Source organism: Sus scrofa, chromosome 4 (assembly GCF_054392235.1).
Source record: "Sus scrofa isolate SSC_HxYL_T2T_F1_AM1 chromosome 4, Sscrofa_HxYL_maternal_Yorkshire_Landrace_v2.0, whole genome shotgun sequence".
In the NCBI taxonomy this organism is placed as follows: domain Eukaryota; kingdom Metazoa; phylum Chordata; class Mammalia; order Artiodactyla; family Suidae; genus Sus; species Sus scrofa.
In genome coordinates, this window is record NC_139386.1 from 39,708,718 (window position 1) to 39,729,836 (window position 21,119).

Here is a 21,119-nt window from a genome sequence, read left to right on the forward strand (position 1 = left end):
TAGCAGTGAAGTTGGGGAAGACTAAGCTTCCCCGCTCTTGGTTTCTGACTGCTCCAGCTGGGGGTGTTTCTTGATAGATACCTCCTGACCCGAACACGGCTCGCCTTGAGTTCCCGGCACACAGAAAAGACTGTTTTCAAAGAGTACCAATTTGTAGAGAAACTTCTGCCTCTGAGACACAGACCTAAGTGAATTCTCTACCCATATTTTTCAGTGGATGCTTTCAGTTGGGAGCAAGCACGAGTTACTGTATCTGTATAATTCAATTCAAGTGCTTATACACACACTCCTGAAAATAAGAGAATAGAGTGAAAGGCCATTTCAACCCAAACTCAACAGTGTAAAGACAGACGTAGGAGAAATTAAGCATGATTCTGAGAAATAGTGAGCACTGGTGAGAAACCATGCTGAAGAAAACTGGAGGACCATCCAATTGGATTTCTGAAATGAAGGCAAAGAGGGGGCTGCCCCCCAATTCTCTAGGCCCAGAACTGAGAAACTGGCATCTGGGGAAATGTACAAGAAGGTCTAGGGAGATGCACTTTTTTTTTTTTTTTTTTTTTTTTTTGGTCTTTTTAGGGCCAGACCAACGGTTAATGGAGGTTCCCAGGCTAAGGATCAAATCGGAGCTGCAGCTGCCAGCCTACACCAGAGCCACAGTAACTCAGGATCCAAGCCGCGTCTGTGACCTATACCACAGCTCACAGCAACAGCAGATCCTTAACCCACAGAGCGAGGCCAGGGTTTGAACCTGCGTCCTCATGGATGCTAGTCAGATTTGTTTCTGCTGAGCCACGACAGGAACTCCGAGAGTGTTTACTCCCATAGGATATGTCCGAAGGATCCCAGGTTGCTGTGGCTGTGGGGTAGGCTGGCGGCTACAGCTCCGATTCCACCCCTAGCCTGGGAACCTCCACATGCCACAGGAGCGGCCCAAGAAAATGGCAAAAAAAAAAAAAAAAAGGAAAGTCATGCCCTAAAATGAGGCTGGAAGTGGGTGGTGTGTATCTTCTCATTGGGAATGAAGTACAAGAAAAATACAGGTTGTGAAAGAATTCCTAACTCCTTAAAAGCGACCTGGATTGAAGAGTTCGGGCTGTGTTTGTTTTCAACCTTAGCAGAAAGCCTGAAGGCCCCGGACTCCTCAAATTAAAATCAGACCCCAAAGCAAGCAAATTGTTCCTTCTGATTTGCCGCCCATGGATTTGGAGTATAATTTCCCTTCACTGCGGTCTGAACTTCAGAAGCCCATCTTGCGAGCAGCTTTCAGGCCACGGACAAAGCGAAGAGACGTCCGCTTTGCAGCAGGAGAGCCTGGCGGTGCTTCAGAGCACAGCCCGGGTGGGTACAGTCCAAACCCCGGGCTGTTTGCTTTTTGCTGGGAGCTGGAGCGCACAGAGGTAAACTACTGACCCCTGTTAGCCTGTTCGGAATACCAGAGTCAGGAGAACCTGATGAAGAGGCCTGTAGCCGGCAAAAAGATAAACAGCCAATAAACATGCATCAGCCACAAATCACAAAGCTCTGTATCTGCTGCTACACACAGGCTGGCACCCTTCTTTCCTCCTCTCACGAGGTCCTCTCTTACACCAAGGCCTACATCTTGGCTTATTCTTAATTCCAAAGAGGCAGATGCTAGACAGCTCATACAAAAGGAACGTGAACCCCTGAATTTTGCATTTCCTGACAGCTGATTTATGCTCCCATGCCACAGTTAACTTCGTTTAATTTAACTGCTGTGGTTTACGTTCTTTTCAAAAGCACAAAAGAGGAAGGTTATTCGTGCCTAAATGCCCCAAGGTTGGGAACTGAAAGAGCCCTCTTCCGCTCACACCCTGTCTGATGATATTAGAAAATGCTTCCTGAGAGGATGAGGTGGGTCCGGTCCACCCACAAAATGAACTGAGTAGTGAGTTGGTTGTAAAACACTAGGATGAAATTGAGCTGTTCAGGACTCGCTGATCCGGCCCTGCATATTTTCAGGGCTTGTATCAGTTTTAAGGTTGATGCAGTTGCAGTGCGGATAACCACCTCCTGGTATGAAGTGTATTATGGGATAAAGCACAGGAGGTTGGAGGAATAAACCACAATTCATCACCAGAACTGCAAACTTCATTGCACTGAGAAACAGAGTTAGAAGGGAGCAGATGATTGTGGAGCTGGGTTTATTTGAAGGAAAGGAGGAACCTGGGATCTAGGCAGGCAAGAGAGGATGCTGGTGGAAACATCTTAGCTAGGTTGGTTTCTGGAGTATTAAACGCCTCTCTGATGTGTTTCTAGGTTGGGGTAAGTGGAGCCATGCTCTGGTTCCCAAGAAAGAGGTCTGGGTCCCCTGACTTTCCCTCCGAGGGGACAGCATGAAGTTTCAACACTTCTCTAGCACCAGGGCTTTCCTAGGTGCTCATCACCACTGTGCCCTAGGGCCAGCTCCACCTCCTGACATGCCCTGGGGACACCATTCTCTGGACCTCCTCCAACACAACTCCTTGGGAGCACAATGATGGGAATGGAGCCCCAGAGCACCGAGGTCAGCAGCCTGCCTTCCTCTCCTTGAAAAAGCCTTGGAAACCAGTCTCAGGCCAGTGTGACCCAGATTTGCCTTTAATGTGTTTTGTTTCCCACAAACCCTTCCATGTTAGGAAACCAGCTGAGCCAGCACGGCAGCACCAAGCTTCTCCTGGGAGACCCTGGCTGGGTGCTGGCATCATGGGGAACAAGAGAAGGGGAAGCAACTTTGTCAATCTTCCCCTCCCCCAAATGGTCAGGAAGTCAAGCCAGACCCACTCAGCCTGGCTTCATTTAGGGAAGCAGAATGACTCACAAGGAACTCTAAGAAGTAACCCAGGACACTGCCCCTTGCCCTCGAGGCAGTGTGTAAATGGAGTCACGGGAACGTGTGTCATATTTAAAGTGTCAAGGAAAGAGTCCACAGTCTTACACAGAACACTGTTCCCAAAGTTTTACAGCTTTTACTGCTACATAAATTGCTCATGTTGTAGCTTATGCCCCTTTGGTCTCTTACTGTTCTAGCCTAGATAATCTTTTAGGTAAGAAATGTGGCATATTAATAAAAAAGAATTTATTTATGGAAATAAAGATTGACTTTTTTTTTTGTCTTTTGTCTTTTTGGGGATGCACCCATAGCATACGGAGGCTCTCAGCCTAGGTAGGGGTCGATTCAGAGCTGTAGTTGCCAGCCTACGCCACAACCGCAGCAAGGCCATATCCGAGCCACGTGTGCAAACTACACCACAGCTCACAGCAACGCTGGATCCTTAGCCCACTGAGCGAGGCCAGGGATTGAACCTGCATCCTCATGGATGCTAGTCAGATTCTCTTCCGTTGAGCTGTGACAGGAACTCCAAGATTGACTTTCAAATCCTCCTAGGAATCTGTATTTTTACTTTCCAGTGAAGTAAGCCCAGTACCCAATACATAGTATTATATTGCAGGTATACGTACATAGTAGGCATTCCTTAAATTTTTTTTGAATAAATGGATTGTCCAAATGTTTTATAAACTAAAGGGGAAGGAAAGGTTTTTTTTTCCCCCTAAAGTGGTAGAAATAGGAAGAATCGTTTGAAGCTACAAAGAGACAGACTTGGATCTGAACCGTTCAGAGCTGCTGAAAGATGGATCGGGGAATGAGTTCCGTGTCACTGGGGGAATTCAAGTGGGACAATCAGAGTGATGTCCGAGATACATAGGAATTGGAAGGGTAATTGGGCTGGGTCATCTTCAGGGTACTTTGATCCGGAATACAAGGCAACTGTCTTTAAGAGGTGTAATCAAAGTTTTCTGAGTTTTCAGAGAAGGGAGCCAACACATCCAGGTAGAGTGGTGGTTCTCCATCTTGGCTGCACATGTAACCATCTGAGCTTTTAAAAATATCAAGGCCTGGAGTTCCCATCATGGCTTAGTGGTTAACAAATCCGACTAGGAACCATGAGGTTTCAGGTTCGATCCCTGGCCTCGCTCAGTGGTTAAGGATCTGGCGTTGCCGTGAGCTGTGGTGTAGGTTGCAGATGCGGCTCGAATCCCGTGCTGCTGTGGCTGTGGTGTAGGCCCGCGGCTACAGCTCTAATTGGACCCCTAGCCTGGGAACCTCCATGTGCTGCAGGTGCTGCCCGACAAAAAGACAAAATAAAGAAATAAAAATTAAAAAAAATTAAAAATATCAAGGCCTGAATCCTACCTCTAGAGGTTCTGACTTAAATAATCAGGGGCAGAGTGGTCTGGGGGAAAAATATTTTGAACAGCTCCCCAAATGTATTCAAATATAATAACTGAATTGGAAGAAATTGAAGAAGATTCATTAAAGAAGGAGAAATTACATCTGGGCCTTAAAGGTTGGACAAGATTTGAATAAATGGAAAGAAAGAGAGAGGTGTTTCCGGTATAACTTGGTATGTGTTTAATAAACACATGCTATAGAGCATCCATAAATGAATGCCAAATACAGTTAATTTACTAACTTTTGTTAGCATTCATGGGCATTTGTTCTTAGATATAAATTCCAAATGGCTTTCTTTCATGTATTCAATGAGTATTTGCCCTATATCAATCTACTCACAATTACATCTGTCCTTAGCCCAGTGATGTGTAATGTAAAAGGTGAGCGGCTGTGTTTAAAAAAAAAAAAAAAACACGAAAAGGTGAGTGGCTGTGTTTTTTAAAAAAAAATGACAAGGTAGGGAGTTTCCATCATGGCTCAGCAGTAACGAACTCTATTAGGCTCCATGCGAATGCAGGTTCGATCCCTGGCCTCGCTCAGTGTGTCAGGGATCCGTCGTTGCCATGAGCTGCAATGTAGGTCACAGACAAGGCTCAGATCCTGCGTTGCTGTGGCTGTGGTGTAGGCCGGCAGCTGTAGCGCTGATTCAACCCATAGCCTGGGAACCCCCATATGCTGTGGGTGTGGCCCTAAAAAGCAAAAAACAAGGCAAAACAAATCAAAGCAAAAAAACCCAACCAGGTCAATATGATTTTATAAATTTTGTAAAGGATTAGTAAAAATCTTTTTAATGGACCCAAAGTAGATGACATTCAAACTCTGACACTTGAAAGTATTAATAACAACAAAAGTCGCTTTATTATTTAATTAATTTAGTGGTACCTGGTAAATCAAGCCCATCAAACCAAGCACACAATAATCAATCACTGTATCTAGTCTGGTTTTATATCCATCTCCTCTTCTCTGAAAGGTGGGTTGAATCAAATATTTCTCTCCCAACGTTCCACACATGGTGTCTGCTTACTAACACACCATAATTAGAGTGAATGGGTGATAAAACAAACTGCATTAGCCATTAGAAGAGTTATGCTACACGGATGTAATCATTTCTTGTGAAAAGAAATCATTGTAGAAGAGCTGTGAAATATTCTTTTCAAATGATAGATAATACATCAAATGGGCATGATTAATGTCAGCGCAGGGAAATTTGCAGTGGTGCTTTCGGTTGCAATATTTTTCTTGTCTGCATAAATCTGCTGCAAAGAGGTTGTAGAGAAAAGGGACGCTATATATATTCAGGAAATGAGTAAGTCCAATTCTAAACATAGTGCTGTGTTTCTGCCCATGAAACAGAGTAAGTGCTCACTCCAGTAAACTTTATTGGAAACTGGGAAACTCTTCATGCATTTCTACTGAAGGCAGTTGGGATGCCACAGAGGTTGAAGCAGATGCTTTGGATACCTCACCCCATAGCTCCTGGGCCCACCTCTGGGTTCCCCTGCAGCCTTGGGGAACAGAACCTGTTCATGCCCTTGTTTTCTGCCCAAGAGCTTTCTTGGGCACCAAAAGCCTACTAGGAGGGAATCCTGAAAAAGTCAGGGATTTTATGTCCCCAAAGTAACTTTCAACCAGTGAAGACAAACATCAGTGGATAAACCTCTTGGCTTTCCCATCTTTCAGCGGGACAATTCTGAAGCATGTCTACCAAGTGTCTCAAAAATTCCCAAGCAGGACTGTGTACAGTTGCCTGCAGTAATTACCCACATCTTAGTGCATGAACCTATAATGGTTCTGCTTTTGGAGAATCCAACTACGACTATAGCATCTAACCTTTCATTGTTTTCTTAGACTGACCAGGAAATAACGACGCTTTGAAAATATGCCTTGAATGCACATAGTAGTTACTCAATAAATGATGTTTGGATGTTTAGATAGATGGACAGATGGAAAGATGGAAGGGTAGATGAGTGGGTAGATGGATGTACAAGCAAGTATTACTGGAGACAATAGAAAAAAATAGTAAGATTAAGATTAATACTGGAACCATGGGAGACAACATCTGAAGGAAACAGAGAGAAATAGAAGTTGAAGATGGAGACTGAATGTTCCCATGGACTGGGTTCTAGGATCTAGGTGAGTCATTCTGGTGGAAATGCCACTGCAGGGATGAGAAGGAGATATTTCTTGGGGGACAGCACATTAAAAATGTACTCTCTCCAAACACCCAGACCATGGGTTTAATTGCATAGGTACTGATGATTCAATGACTCAGGTTCATATTTTGCAGTTTCCTTATACTTTGTTGCATCATAATTTTTTTTAAGTTGAAAGTACAGTTTATTAGGCAAACATACTGAGGACCTAAGCCCAAGACACAGCCTCAGATAGCTCTGAGGGACTATTCTGAGGAAGTAAGGGGGGAGCATTTACCTTATGGCATCTCAAGTTGAATTTCTATATATGGGAAGCACTTTCTGTATATGGGAAGATGCAAAAGTTTGGGCTCGCTAAAGGTAGTCCTTTGATATGCACCTTGACTACACAGGGCCAGGATCCTGTGTTTTCCATGTTGCATCATAATCGTAACAATTTCAGTTTAATATTAATGTGTTACTTTTAACCTTCAGATTAGAATGCTGATTTCCAGAGAGATGATCTATAAACAAATAAACAAAAAAAATCAAGTGAGGATAATATAGAATCCAAGGGAAGAAAGGCTAAAAGAAAGTCAACCTGGTTGAGTATGCCCTGTGCCACTAAGCTGTTTGGTATGATTTTGATGGAGAAGTCCTGTTCCCACAGCTGAGTCAGGGCTAAGATGCATCCAGTGGCAATAACACCTGGAGATCTTGTCCAAAAGTCTGCAGCCTACTACTTTCTACTTACTTCTGGCCAAAGAAAGATAGGCCTGCTCTGGGAGAGGCTGGGAGAGACAGCACTTTGAACTCCACTATCCCCATAAGGAATTTATTCTCCCTGAGACAGATGGACATGGACTGAGGAGAGGGGTCAATGGTAAGAAGCAGTCTCCATTGCAGAGCCCTGCCACTACTGCAATTGTGAAGGTCAGCTAACTTTATGGGATGTATCATCCAATCGAGCATCAGAGGCCTGTTCTGACCCTGCCTTGGACACTGAGCCCTCTGCACCCCGTGCAGTGGTCTCATCAAGACCAATCACGGACACATTCACCTAAACAAATTGGCTTTTCAAGTGTATTATGATCTGTGATAAGTATTCACCTAAGAGCCCTTTCTGTACTGGAGATCACTGTAAGGAATTTGGTTAAAATTATTATCAATCAGTAGTATCATTCTATTTAAGCAGAAAAGGATGAAATACATAGAAGCCTTTCAGGCTCGGAGGGACATGGGTTTGAAAGTTGTAATATATTTTTACTTCTTTTTAAACCAAACAAAACCCTATTACATAAGGTCATGAGGAACAGGAAAATAATGGATTATCTCTGCCTCATGTTTCGGCCACTAGTCAGTTTCCAATCCTGTTTGGCAGCTCAGGCTGAGTACATGGAATTCACAGCGGTCTATCCCCTTCCAAAAGGAAAAATAGAAACAAATTAGAGGGTTAATCCTTGCAGTCTGATGAACTCCCACTGTCCGAATCACATGCTGCTGAACAAACAGATTTAAAGGCTCTGTTTGCAAAAAGCATTTTGATTATCACCCAAAGCTGTTTTTTTTTTCCTCCAAACCCTCTACTTATGTCATCTTGTAAAACAGACAGTTGGGAAAGTATTAAGGGTTGATCCTGGTTAGGAAGAATGGGTTGTCATAGTTACTGTTTTATAAATATGGGCTCTGGACCAATTCCAATGCTGATCATAGTTAGGAAACATCTTTCTAATTAGATGGCCAGAGAATTAAAGTTACAGACTCTGCTGTCAAACAAGAATAACAAAGGTTTCTTAAATTTAAAAAAAATTAATTTAAAAATATGACGACCAAAATTATTGCTACTCTTAGGAAAGAAATAGGAGCATTTTCCATTTCTGGCAGTAAAATTTTTGGTGAAAAAAATATAATACACAAAAACTTCTTTTCAATTGGAGCCTAAAAATAATAGGAAAGAAATCCCAAATCAAAGTTGCTACTTGAATGTCCCCTTCCTGCCTAGTTACTTTGTCCCCCAAGATATTTCCATAGAGGAATAAACTGTTACAACTTTAATTATGAATGCCTATGACAATACACTAAGATGGCATAAGACTAGTTCTATCAGATTGCTGACTATATTATTTTGAGGCACGCTTTTTCAAATTTCCATAGGCCTGTTTCTGAGAATGAAGAAGAATGCTGAGAGTTTAACTTGCGGGTGGGGGACGGTGTATTTTCAGCTCAGCAATGATGCAATAACGTAAGCTCACAGAAAGGAGAACCCTCTTGCCTCAAGAGCCAGCTGTGTTCTGTTCAGCCACATCCCTCCATGCCGAGCGCGTTGACCCCTGCCTACTTTAGAAACTGAGATCCAAACCCACGGCTCCTAACAGGTGCTCCACATGAACTTATGGAAGGAATAAACAAGTAAAAAGTTGATCTAAGCACATGGAATGGCTTTCCAAATAAAACACACCAATAGACATGTCGCTATTACGTGCTTCACATTCAGTGGGACAGTGACAGCAAACTGAAAGGCATTAGATGCTGGAAGCTGAGTCCTAAGTAAAAATACACTCTTTGGATTTGGCAAAGTTTGCTGTTTGCTTCACCCCAGTGTTAGGCAGAAATCCGCGGTCACCCATGGTAACCTGCCAGTGGTAACGTATCAAAACTCTCTTCTACCAAATCTGGTGCCTAAACTACAAAAGAAGAGGCAGGTGCACACACTACACTCATGGTAATGGGGAGAGAAAAGAGGAGACTGAAATCAAGTAGCCTGGCTTCAAATTCCACCCGCCCTCTGAGCAGCTCTGTGTTTGTATGGACTCTCTGATCCCAAATGTTTCTTCTGAGAAATGGAGTAAATAATAACACTTATTTTATAGGACTGAGTGAGGTTCAAATGAGGTGTGTGGTAAGTGCTTTATAAACTACAAGGAATAACATAAAATCAGAAAGTCCCAAGTGAATTTTGCTTCTCAGTGCCAAGAGTGTTAGTCTGATGAGGCCACCGTCGCACAATACCACCGAGTAGCTGGCTTCACCAACAGAAATTTATTTTCTCACAGGCTGTGAGGTTAAGGTCAAGGTGCCAGCAGGTCTGGTTCCTCCTGAGGCCAATCTCCTTGGCTTGCGGATGGCCTCCTTCTCTGTCTCTTCACACGACTGTCCCTATGTGAGCAGGCACCCCTGGTGTCTCTCCGTGTGCCCCAAACTCTTCTTATTATAAGACATCAATTAGATTGGGGGTCAAAATCAGGCCTCATTTGAACTTAATCACCCCTTTAAAGGCCCTGTTTCCAAATACAGTCACCTTGTGAGGTACTGGGGTGTAAGGACCTCAATGGCGTCGGGTGGGGGGAGGGGCAGAATTTAGCCCATGACACCAACTCCATATGTTTTAATAGAAAAATGTGATGAGAGGATGAGATACTGAAACCGCACCGAAGGCTGATCTGCTGACTAATTAGCAGAATGCCAGAGTTAAATGATAGCATTTGGAGAGAACAATATATTATAATTGTTAAGAAAACGGGTCCATTACCAAATAACACATTTATTTACACCGATGGCCTCACAACATTAACAGCTAAATGGAGTAGCTAATGGACTTTAGATCATAAGAAATGATTCGTATAGCTGCTCTTTTCCTTGGCTGCTGGAACACAATCTTTCAATTTAACAGGGCTCAGTGAAGAAAAGTACCGCTGCTTTCCGAGACTGCTGAATTTTCTACGCCCAATCCCAATCCCTCCCCAATGTTTCTCACTAAACTTTTTCAGGTTATTTTAGACAACCATCCAATACTTACTTGGCATTATATTAACTGTCATGATCGATAACAACAAATATAGATACTATTTATTAATAGCTTGCTACATGTCAGCTATTACGCTATGTGTCTTATTGTCTTATTTATTTGCGGTATATGGAGGTTCCCAGGCTAGGGGTCGAATTGGAACTTCAGCCGCTGGACTATGCCACAGCCACAGCCATGCAGAATCTGAGCCACGTCTGAGACCTATTCCACAGCTCACAGCAATGCCAGATCCTTAACCTGGTAAGCAAGGCCAGGAACTGAACCTGCGTCTTCGTGGTTACTTGTCAGCTTCGCTTCCACTGAGCCATGACAGGAAGGAACTCCATGCCACACATTTTATATACATTACCTTGTTTTATCCTCACACAACCCTCATTATCCCAACTTTAATGTGGAGAAACTGAGGCTCAGAGAAGTTAATAACTTGCCCATTTGGTCAGTGAAGGAGCTAGGATTCAAACTCAGCTATGGCTAACTCCAGAGCCCATAATTACTTAATGATCTCATGTGGCTTTCTTACTGTAACCCTAACTGGACTTCTAAGTTAATTTTGTTGCTGAAGTTATTCTTTCTAAAGCTTAGCCCACACCAACATCACAGCAAATCTACACAAAAGTGATACTAAAATATGAGTGATGCCTCTAATTAGAAAAATCCAGTTCTTTTGGGAATCTCCCAAATTATAATATCCTCAATTTCCTAGAATTCTTCCAAGTAACCCAAGAATACCTCCGAGAAGCAGCACAGTTTGAAGGCGCAAATCTGATTTTAAATTTGGGAATGTGAGATTTTAGTACATCCCAACATTATCCCTTAACTTCTCAAATGGTTCTTGAGCAACTTAAATGGTTCTTGAGCCATGCCTATTCACAGTTAATATGGCAAACACAGTATTGCTCACTTATTCTTAGATTCAATAAGCAGGTATCGAGTATACCAAGAAGATTCAGACCAGTGCAAGGTTCATGGTACACACTGAGTGGGATGTGGTCCCTGCCCTGGGCTCACAGTCTAGTGGGGAAAATGAATGGATGCATTGCAAGAGGGTGTGATGTGTGCCCTGACAAATACAGTCAGAATGCCACTGAAGCCAAGAACAAAGTAATCTGCTTTGCTTGGAGAATTCAGGGGTACCTTTTCCAAAGAGACAGCATGAGCTGAGGCTAGAGTGGGTCTTAGAAAATGTAGATCACGCATGAGACTTCTTGTTTAAGTTGGGGTTCCCATTCTACTCAAAATCACTCCCCCCTCAGAAATAAGCAACAGCCCCTGAAATACAAACTCCCCCTTTGATAAAATGTAAAGACAACAGTAACACTGAACTACAGTAACTGAAAGTGCAAAGCAGATATAGGAATTCTTGCTGACCTAGCATAAAGCAAGAGGAACCCAAATGCCCACAGACAGTATAGCTGAGAGAATCAAGCTGCATCCCTGCAGAGAACCCATGGGAGGAAGGCACAGGAATTAGAGGTGTCAGGTAGCTCTCAAGCAGGGGTGAGATGTAGCACTGAAAGCAGAGAATGTGCTTGAAGGTGTCTGTGAAAAGCAGAAACACCCCCAGGTGTCTACTCCCTTTATGCCCCCCAAGCAACTGCAACTACCACTTTCCCAAGGTCAGCAAATAGGAGCATACATCTCACAGTGGGTGACTCAAAAAGGCTTAGGACTCGGTGACCTTGGCACAGGGGAAAGCAGAATAAGGCACCAATCGGAGAATAGGGAGATTAGGTGAAAGCCTGAATATAAAAACAATAAGACTCCCATTCTCCTTTTCCATCCAGTATCAGCAGGCTTATTATTCAAGGCTTTGCATACTTATTCTTAGAAAACAGAGTATCCTGGGAGGTGAGGATGAGTGGTAAGAACGGAAGATTATTTAATAATTTTGATCGCAAGGGGAAAGGGGTAGGCTGGAAGATAGTGATAGGTACACAAAATGAATTAATTCTAGGATTTTTAAAAATTGATGAGAAAAATGAATATAAAAATTCATACTGATTCAATTTTTAAAATTGTGCAGTAACTACGTTATGAAGAAATGAGTCAGGGGAAGGAGGGGAAATAAAGTTAAATCCTCCTGTACAATAATAAGAAATCGATGAATAATGTTTAAAATTGATGTCTCAGTAGATGGCTGAAAAGCATATTATTTAGATATATGGATATAAATAGCTAAGGGTTGAATGTGTTGCTTTTGGGAAACAGGTCAAGGTAGAGTGGGAGTAAGAGGAGGGGACCTATACTCCAAAACTGTAAGAACTGATGAGACAAAAAAGTGGAAAGATACACATGTTTATGGACTGGAAGAATTAATATTGTTATAATGTCCATACTAACCAAGAAATCTGTAGATTAAGGTAGTCCCTATCAAAATACTAATGCCATTTTTCACAGAACCAGAGCAAACAATTCTAAAATTTGTATGGAAACACAAAAGACTCCAAATAGCCAAAGCAATCCTGAGAAAGAAGAACAACACTGGAAGTATCAAGCTCCCTGGTTTCAAACTACACTATAAAGCTAAAGTAATCAAAACAGTATGGTACTGACACAAAAACAGACACATAGATCAACGAAACAGAAGAGAGAGCCAAATAAACCCACACACTTATAGACAATTAATCTGTGACAAAGGAAGCAAGAATACATAATGAGGAAAAGATAGCATCTTTAATAAATGGCGTTGGGAAAACTGGGCAACTACATGCCAGAAAAAAATGAAATTGAACCACTTTCTCACACCCTATACAAACTCAAAATGGATAAAATTATTAAATGTAAGACCCAAAATCATAAAACTCTTAGAAGAGAACATAGGCAGTATACTGTTTGATACTGGTCTTAGCTATATATATAAATATAAATTAAATATAAATATAAATATATATATATATATTGTGTGTGTGTGTTTGTCTCTTTAGGGCTGCACCCACTGCCTATGGAGGTTCCCAGGCTAGGGGTTGAATCAGAGCTGTAGCCGCTGGCCTACACCACAGCCACAGCAACACAGGATCCGAGCCTCGTCTATGACCGACATCACAGCTCAGGGCAACGCCGGATCCTTAACCCACTGAGGGAGGCCAGGGATCGAACCCTCATCCTCACGGATGCTAGTTGGGTTCGTTAACTGCTGAGCCACGAAGTGAACTCCTGGTCTTAGCAATATTTTTTGGGATATGTCTTTTCCGGCAAGGGAAACAAAAGCAAAAATAAACAAATGGGACCTCATCAATCTAAAAAGCTTTTTGCACACTGAAGAAACTATTAACTAAACAAAAAAGCAGTCTCCTGAATGGAAGAAGAAACTTGCAAATTACTTATCCAATCAGGAGTTAATATTCAAAAAATATAAAGAACTCCTACAACTCAAAATCAAAAAAACAAACAGCCCAGTTAAAAAAATGAACAGAGGATCTGAATAAACACTTTTCCAAAGATATACAGATGGCCAAGAGGACATGAAAAGACACTCAATATCACTAATCACCAGGGAAACGCAAATCAAAACCACAATGTGATAGCACCTCACACCTGTCAGATGATCAAAAAGACATCAAATTAAAGTGTTGGCAAAGATGTGGGGAAAGGAGGAGATGTGTAGAACCATAAATTGGTGCAGCCACTATAGAGAAAAGTCTGGAATTTCCTCAAAAAATTAAAAACAGAACTACTATACCATCTAGCTATTTCACTCCTGGGTATTTACCTGAAGAAAACAAACAAGCAAAACTAATTCAAAAAGTTATATGCACCCCTATGTTCACTGCAGCATTATTTACAATAGCCAAGATATGGAAGCAACCTACGTGTCCATCAATAGATGAATGGATAAAGATGCCCCCCTACATACACATGACTAAGCCATAAGAAAGAAAGAAATCTTACTATTTGTGACAATGTGGGTGGACTTCAAGACCATTATACTAAGTGAAATAAGTCATACAGAGAAAAACAAATACCATGTTATTTTACTTGATATGTGGAATTTGAAAAACAAAACGAACAAACAGAACAAAATAAGAACAGACTCACAGGTACAGAGAGCAAACAGGTAGTTGCCAGCAGGGAGGAGGGTGGAGGAATGGCAAAATTGGTGAAGGGCATTGAGAAGTACAAACTGCCAGTTACAAAATAAATATGTCACTGGAATGTAATACACAGCATACGGAATACGGTCAATAACACTGTAATAACTTCCCATGAGGACAGATGGTTACTAGACTGGTCGTGGTGATACTTCATAATGTATTTAAATGTTGAATCACTATGTTGTATACCTGAGGCTAACATAACATTGTAGCGCAACTACATTTCAATTAAATATAAACATATATAATTTTTAATATATACATAACAGTGTGAAAAACTCCACTGCAGAAGATGGGGGAAATGGGTGTTCACCTAAGTAGCTTTAGAAACAAATGGAGTCCACTGACTAAAGGTAAGATGAACTGCCCTATAGGCTCTGTATTCTAGTAGATAAAGCTGTTTCCTACAGGCGCACGAGTTAACGATGCTGAAACAAAGCGTGTATGCTGGAATTGAACAATGAATTCAAAGGACGGCAGGTGGTGCGAGGCATGTTTTTTTATTGTTGGGTGGGAGGTTACAGAAAAGCAAGAGGATGAGGCCAGAACATAAAGGATTAGAGTTGAAGATATCAGGGTGAATTTATGGTTAGATTAATAGAGCTACAGATGGTTAGATACAGAAATATGTATAGATCTGGGTATACAGATGGGGTGGTATATAAACACGTATCTCCTTGCTCTGTCAGCTGAGAGGAACTAGAAACAATGACACCTAATAATAACAAGCATCCTACGGCCACATATGTGTTTTTAATGTCATTCTCCAATAGAAAGAACTGGGGCTCCTTGGAGAAAAGGATGATCGTGAACTGGGGCAGGAAATATGCGAGATTAGCCTAGAGCATCGTGTAGTGCCAGAGAGCAAGGAAGTGATCAAAAACAACAACAACAACCCACATACAATAATGGGACTCTGTTAAAGGGACAGAGCAGCCAACCGAAAGTGGCCAAAGCTGCAACAATATGAGCAAAGAAATACAGCAGTGTTGAATTATAACCTAAAATATAGAATAAATACCCATGTATCCATACTAACATAAACACGTGACCGAATAAATAAATCAGTATATAGACAAAGAAAGAAAAACCATCAAGTCTCCTGTGCAGAAGAATTACAAATAATTTATATAGATGTTCCACCCCTCAGGAGGTAGCACCGAACTCCAGCTCTTTAAGGGTGGGTGGCACACTGCACGTAGGGACTTCCTTCCAAAGAACACAATATGTAAAGGGGGAAAAGGTAACTTTAAAGTAGAAAAAAAACTGGCAAACAAGGTCAACATCCAAAGTAACAAGTCATATTGTTGACATGTTCCCCGAATATGTGATGAGAATGGCCCTTTACCTCTGAGGCCTTCCTCCCCCAAAGACATCACTCCAGTCTAATCACTAGCAACATACTCGATAAATTCCGATTGAGGGACATTCTATAAAATATCTGATCAGTACTCTCAAAATGTAAAGGACATCAAAAACACAGAAAGTCAGAAACAATCACGCCAAGAAGAATCTAAGAGATGAGACGTCTAAACGGAGTGTGGATTCCTGGATAAGATCCTGGAACAGAAAAAGGACATCAGGGGAAAATCAAAGAAATAGGAATAAAGTATGGATCAACGGCAATACTGGTTCATACCATACTAATATCAGACATTAATAACCGGGGAAACTGGGTGGTGTGGGCTATGTGGAAACTCTACACTATTTTCACAATAATACCAGAAATTTAAAACTGTTTTGAGGAGTTCCCATCATGGCTCAGCAGAAACAAATCTGACTAGCATCAATGAGCATGCAGGTTCCATCCCTGGCCTTGCTTGGTGGGTTAAGAATCCGGTGTTGCCATGGCTATGGTGTAGGCTGGCAGCTGTAGCCTGTAGCTCCGATTTGATCCCTAGCCTGGGAACCTCCATGTGCCGCGGATGAATCAAAAGCAAAACAAACAAACAAAAAACACTGTTTTGAAATAAAAAGATTACTTAAAGATAATGGTCATAAATTTCCATAAGTTCTGCTCTAATTTTCCATTCTAAACTCACAAGTTTCTAAAACTTTTGGGAGAAATGAAGTAGCATAAGGGAGACTATTATTTAGTTTAATTCATCAAGAGCTCTTTGATTTCTATGAATTTCTGAGTTATAGGCAACAACCTACACCTTTCAACATGCTGCACACCACCACGACATAAATTGACACTAGAAGATGCAGTACGTATCAGGATATTTTGTCTGCAAACAACGGCTGATTTTTGCCAGATAGAAAAAAATAAAGGGATTTATTGGCAAGATATGGGGCAGCTCATAGAATCTAAGGTGGAGCTCCCTGGCTAGATTTTACAAAGGACGGCAAGCAGACAGCTAGAAGCCAGGCTGCAGGATCTCCTGCCTTCTCTTCAGAGGACTCCCTTGAGAAAAATCAGCTCTAGCACTTTTCCACTCTAAAGGGACCCTGCAGGAGTTCCTGCTGTGGCACAACAGAATCAGCCGGCATTTGGGGAACGCTGGGATGAAGGTTCAATCCCTGGCCCATCACAGTGGGTTAAGGATCTGGCATTGCTGCAGCTGCAGTTTAGGTGGCGATTGCAGCTCAGATCTGCTCCCTGTCTGGGGAATACCGAATGCCTTGGGGAGGCCAAGAGATATATAAATAGGTAAATAAATACATAAATAAATGGATCTTGCTCAGGAACTATATTCAAAATCCTGTACTAAACCATAATGGAAAAGAATATGAAAAGAATCTCTCTCCCTCTCTGTATATATATAACTCTGTACATATATAACTGAATCATTTTCCTGTAAACCAGAAACTAACAGAACACTGCACATCAACTATACTTTAATAAAATAAAATTTTTAAATAAATAAAATAAATAAAGGGACCCTACTCAAAGCTCAAATTCTTAAAGATAGAGAGCCTGGGGTTGCTCATTTGCGTCACATGACCACCTCAGGCAGAGTAGGACAGGACATCCTAATTGGATGCTACTTTACCTGCAGGCATAGGGGGAGAGTAAGTTCCCCCAAAGAACTAAGATGTATTTCCAGAGGAAGAGGAAGCAGATACTTAGTAGGCCAAAAAATCAGCTGTCCAACCACAGCTGTTCCTTCAGGAAAGTTAAAATCCAAAGGAAAGGCTGAGGCAGGCAGGATATTTGGGTACAAGCATCCCCAAATAGAGGACAGAGGTGGCAAATTACAAAGCAGAGAGGTAGGACCCTCCACAGAAGACTCTTCAAGGTCCATCCTCAATACTGGCAGCACAGTGATGGAGGACACAATCCAACAACTGCGACGTCCTCTGCGAAGGGTGCATTCAACTGAGAAACAAGTATGGAAAATTCAAGTCAGTGACTTCAACTCATCACCGTTTTGTCTATATGGGTGGGTGGTGCATTTTTTATTTCCTCTTTTGGAAATCTTGTTGTTAGAGTGAATTATTATTATTATTTTTTAGAATATGCACAAACCCATGAATGAGAGAGAAAAAGCATATGCAGTCACAGGGATGCTTTCAGTGACCGACTGTAGTTACTTTGGTGTTCAGGCCTTCCGCAGACTTCTAGGTACACAAGGCGCATGCTCCTAGAGTTCGACGTTACCAACACCTCCGGGAGCTTAACTCCATCTCCTCTATGGGCCAAGAACCTTGCGCACGCACACGAAAGAGGGATACAGGAGAAGAACCTGCCTGAAGCCTGATTCTTAAAAAGCAGAGGCCTCTGCATTAGGATGGAAAAGCCACTGAGGGCATCATTTATCATTGGTCAAGGCAGTGCTAAGGCCCACTCAACAGCTCCTGGCCATTCAGTTCTCTTTCACGTCGTGCGAGGCAGGTGAGGCACATAACCCCGATAACCAACATCCTGTGCCACAATCCATCTTTTCTGATAACTTCAGAGATTTCCCTCTTGATTATTCCATCAGTGATTTCAACGCCAAAGAGCCAGCTGCACTAAGTCATTTTTCCCATTTTTGACGGCACAAAGGACCATAATTGGCAGCAACGCATCCCGCAAGTCATGCTCTAACCTACGATTCAGGCTTACATCAACAAATTCCTCCAAACTGCCAAGTGTTATTCCATCGGAGCCATCGCCTTAGTCCTGGCATCCGCGGACGCCACTTCCTGTTCTCTACGCTGGAGGTGGGGATCATTTATGGCTAGCTGGAGTCAGCAGACTCGGTCTGAAACTAGCCTGGTGGAATTCGGATTCCAAATCCCTTACTATAATTTAAAAACAAATCATCCCCAAATGACAAAGCAGGACCAGGGCTATGTTCCCCTCACTGAAAATGAAGAAGTTTGATGGAAAAGAAAATGCCAAAGCTGCAGGGAAAATTACTATGACAAAAACTGTATTTCAGATTTCTGAGCACAAGTCAATAATACGTCCTAATGCTGTTCAAAGGAGAGAGAAAATGCCAGCTAACCTCTCCGTGTGTAAATCTAGTAATTTCCTACTAGCGACACTTGCTGAAAGTACCACAGGAGGATTCCAGGGCCCTGCTCTAGGCCTTCACAGTCTTACTACGACGGTTATGAACCACTCTGTGATGGGGGGATTTAAGGAACAAATCAAAACTAGTTTTCTCCTCATACCTAGGCTTTAGAGAGGCACTACTGCTGCTTTTTTATAGCTATAAAGTCCTTGCAATGCTGTCTCTTTCCACAAAGCTAATCAAAACAAACCAACCAACCCCCAAACCTCAAACCCAAAGAGAGAAGTTTCCTTATGACCCACTGAGGTACTCAATAAAGGTTTATGAAATCAATTTTAAAATGAAAGTATGAGCTTCACCAGTATAATTTGTCTATTGAAAAACAACTAGGTGTTCCCGTCATGGCTCAGTGGTTAAAGAATCCGATTAGGAACCATGAGGTTGCACGTTCAATCCCTGGTCTTGCTCAGTGGGTTGAGGATCCGGCATTGCCGTGAGCTGTGGTGTAGGTTGCAGACGTGGCTCGGATCCCGCATTGCTGTGGCTCTGGCGTAGGCCGGTGGCTACAGCTCCGATTCGACCCCTAGCCTGGGAACCTCCATATGCCGCGGGAGGGGCCCTAGAAATGGTAAAAAAAAAAAAAAAAACTAGATTTGTTTTGGCTATGCACCCAACTTACCACCAATGCCCCCAACACGCACACGGCACAATTATGTAGAGAAGCTTCAACACTAAAGGAATTAAAATGATTTTCTTTCAAAGCCACTTAAAATTACCTTGTAAACTTACACTGTGTTTAGGAAGCATTGTTTTGCACTTTCTTTTCAGTGGTTTTCAAGGCAATCATGTGTAAAAAGCAAAGCAGTGGCTGTGAAGTAAATGACCACAATATCAGGAGTTTGAGGTAAAGTTTTCAGCCATTGGCAAGACTTTAGACTGAATAATACTAATTTATAAATAGCTAGACAACCAAAACAATGTCCTGGAAATTGCCTCTTTGAGATTTTAGTTGATGAGTAATTTTTCTGAGAGAAGGAACACAGGACATTTGCCAAATACAGACAATTTCTTCTCTACCCTGAAATCACAACTTGGAGTCTTGACTAGAAAAGGAATTGGAAAGCATCGTCCCATAAAACTTGAAGGCTTATAATGGGTGAGGGTCCAAAGCCCTGAGTTGAGTCAGGAGAGTCCAATCCATTGTTTCCCCTTCTGAGTCCTCCCCCACGTGCCCCTTTCCCTGGACACGAAGGGCTGAGGCAAAGCTCGTGCCCCTTCCTTTCACCTGGAATGAACTCATCTACCACCCTGTGCTAGCGAAGCACATGGAGTCACAACTTGAGAGCAGACAGATATCTGCTCCCCTGGAAACATCGCAAAGATGGAGGTGGTTAGGTCAGCCAGATTTTGAAAGCAAAGCCAAAAGCAAGGGGCCATATGTGTTATGACCACTTTTTAAAAATGCTGCTAGTCCCGCCAGCAGTGTGGACGATGGCCCATATGTAGGGTACATCTGGAGCTGCGTGTGGTTGCCGGCTTGCCTTGCAACACTTCTGCCCATTTGGTAGAATCAAAGGGTTGAACACAGTGGTGGGAGGGGAGGAGAAAGCAGAGGAGAAGCCGGTGGGTCCAGGCCTTGCCAGGATCAGGGATGTCGTGATGATCAAATGCGATGTCTGTGTGGCACAGCTCGCAGGCTCTCCTCATCAGAGCGCTTCTGTCGCACGGCTTGTCTTCACACTGGGCCCGAAGCAGCCCCATTTACACATAAAGAGAGGTTTCAGTGGAGAACATATGGAATTATTCCATGTAGTGAAGCAGATTTGATTTTTGAGACAACTTAGAGATTCTAAGCCCTGCGGCAATATAACTGGCTTGTTTCTCTTAGTACTCCTTCCAGGTAGGTCAGATTCTGCTGTTTCCTTCAAAGAACTGCCAAAGGAATTCACATCCCTTTATTTTGGCCTTATTTCTATACAATTTTTTTTTTTTTTTTTGGTCTTTTTGTCTCTTTTTAGTGCCGCACCTGCAGCATATGGAGGTTCCCAGGCTGGGGTCTAATCGGAGCTACAGCTGCCGGCCTATGCCACAGCCACAGCAACGCCAGATCCGAGCTGTGTCTGCCATGTACATGGAAGCTCACGGCAATGCCAGATCCTTAACCCACTGAGCAAGGCCAGGGATCGAACCGGCAACCTCATGGTTCCTCATTGGATTCGTTTCTGCTGCGCCATGATGGGAACTCCTCTTTACGATTCTAAAGACAAACCCTATATAAAGTCATGAATTTGGCACATGCCTGATTTCATACTATTATGAAGAAACAGTAACCGGTTTATAAGCCCCCAAGTCCTTAAAAACAGCCTTATCATGAAAGATACATTTTAATCAGCATTTTGTAGTCATTATTAT

The 21,119-nt window shown here is 42.4% G+C and overlaps 1 protein-coding gene and 1 long non-coding RNA gene across 2 annotated transcripts in view; one reads left to right on the top strand and one right to left on the bottom strand.

Moving 5' to 3' along the window:
• CPQ (carboxypeptidase Q) overlaps positions 1 to 21,119 on the bottom strand; it is a gene marked incomplete at its 5' end in the record, with an annotated part of 363,554 nt that overhangs the window by 190,015 nt on the left and 152,420 nt on the right.
• LOC146403781 (uncharacterized) lies at positions 543 to 3,096 on the top strand. The gene is made up of 2 exons (XR_014843639.1): positions 543 to 602; positions 930 to 3,096. It is a non-coding gene; the product is annotated as an uncharacterized LOC146403781 (long non-coding RNA).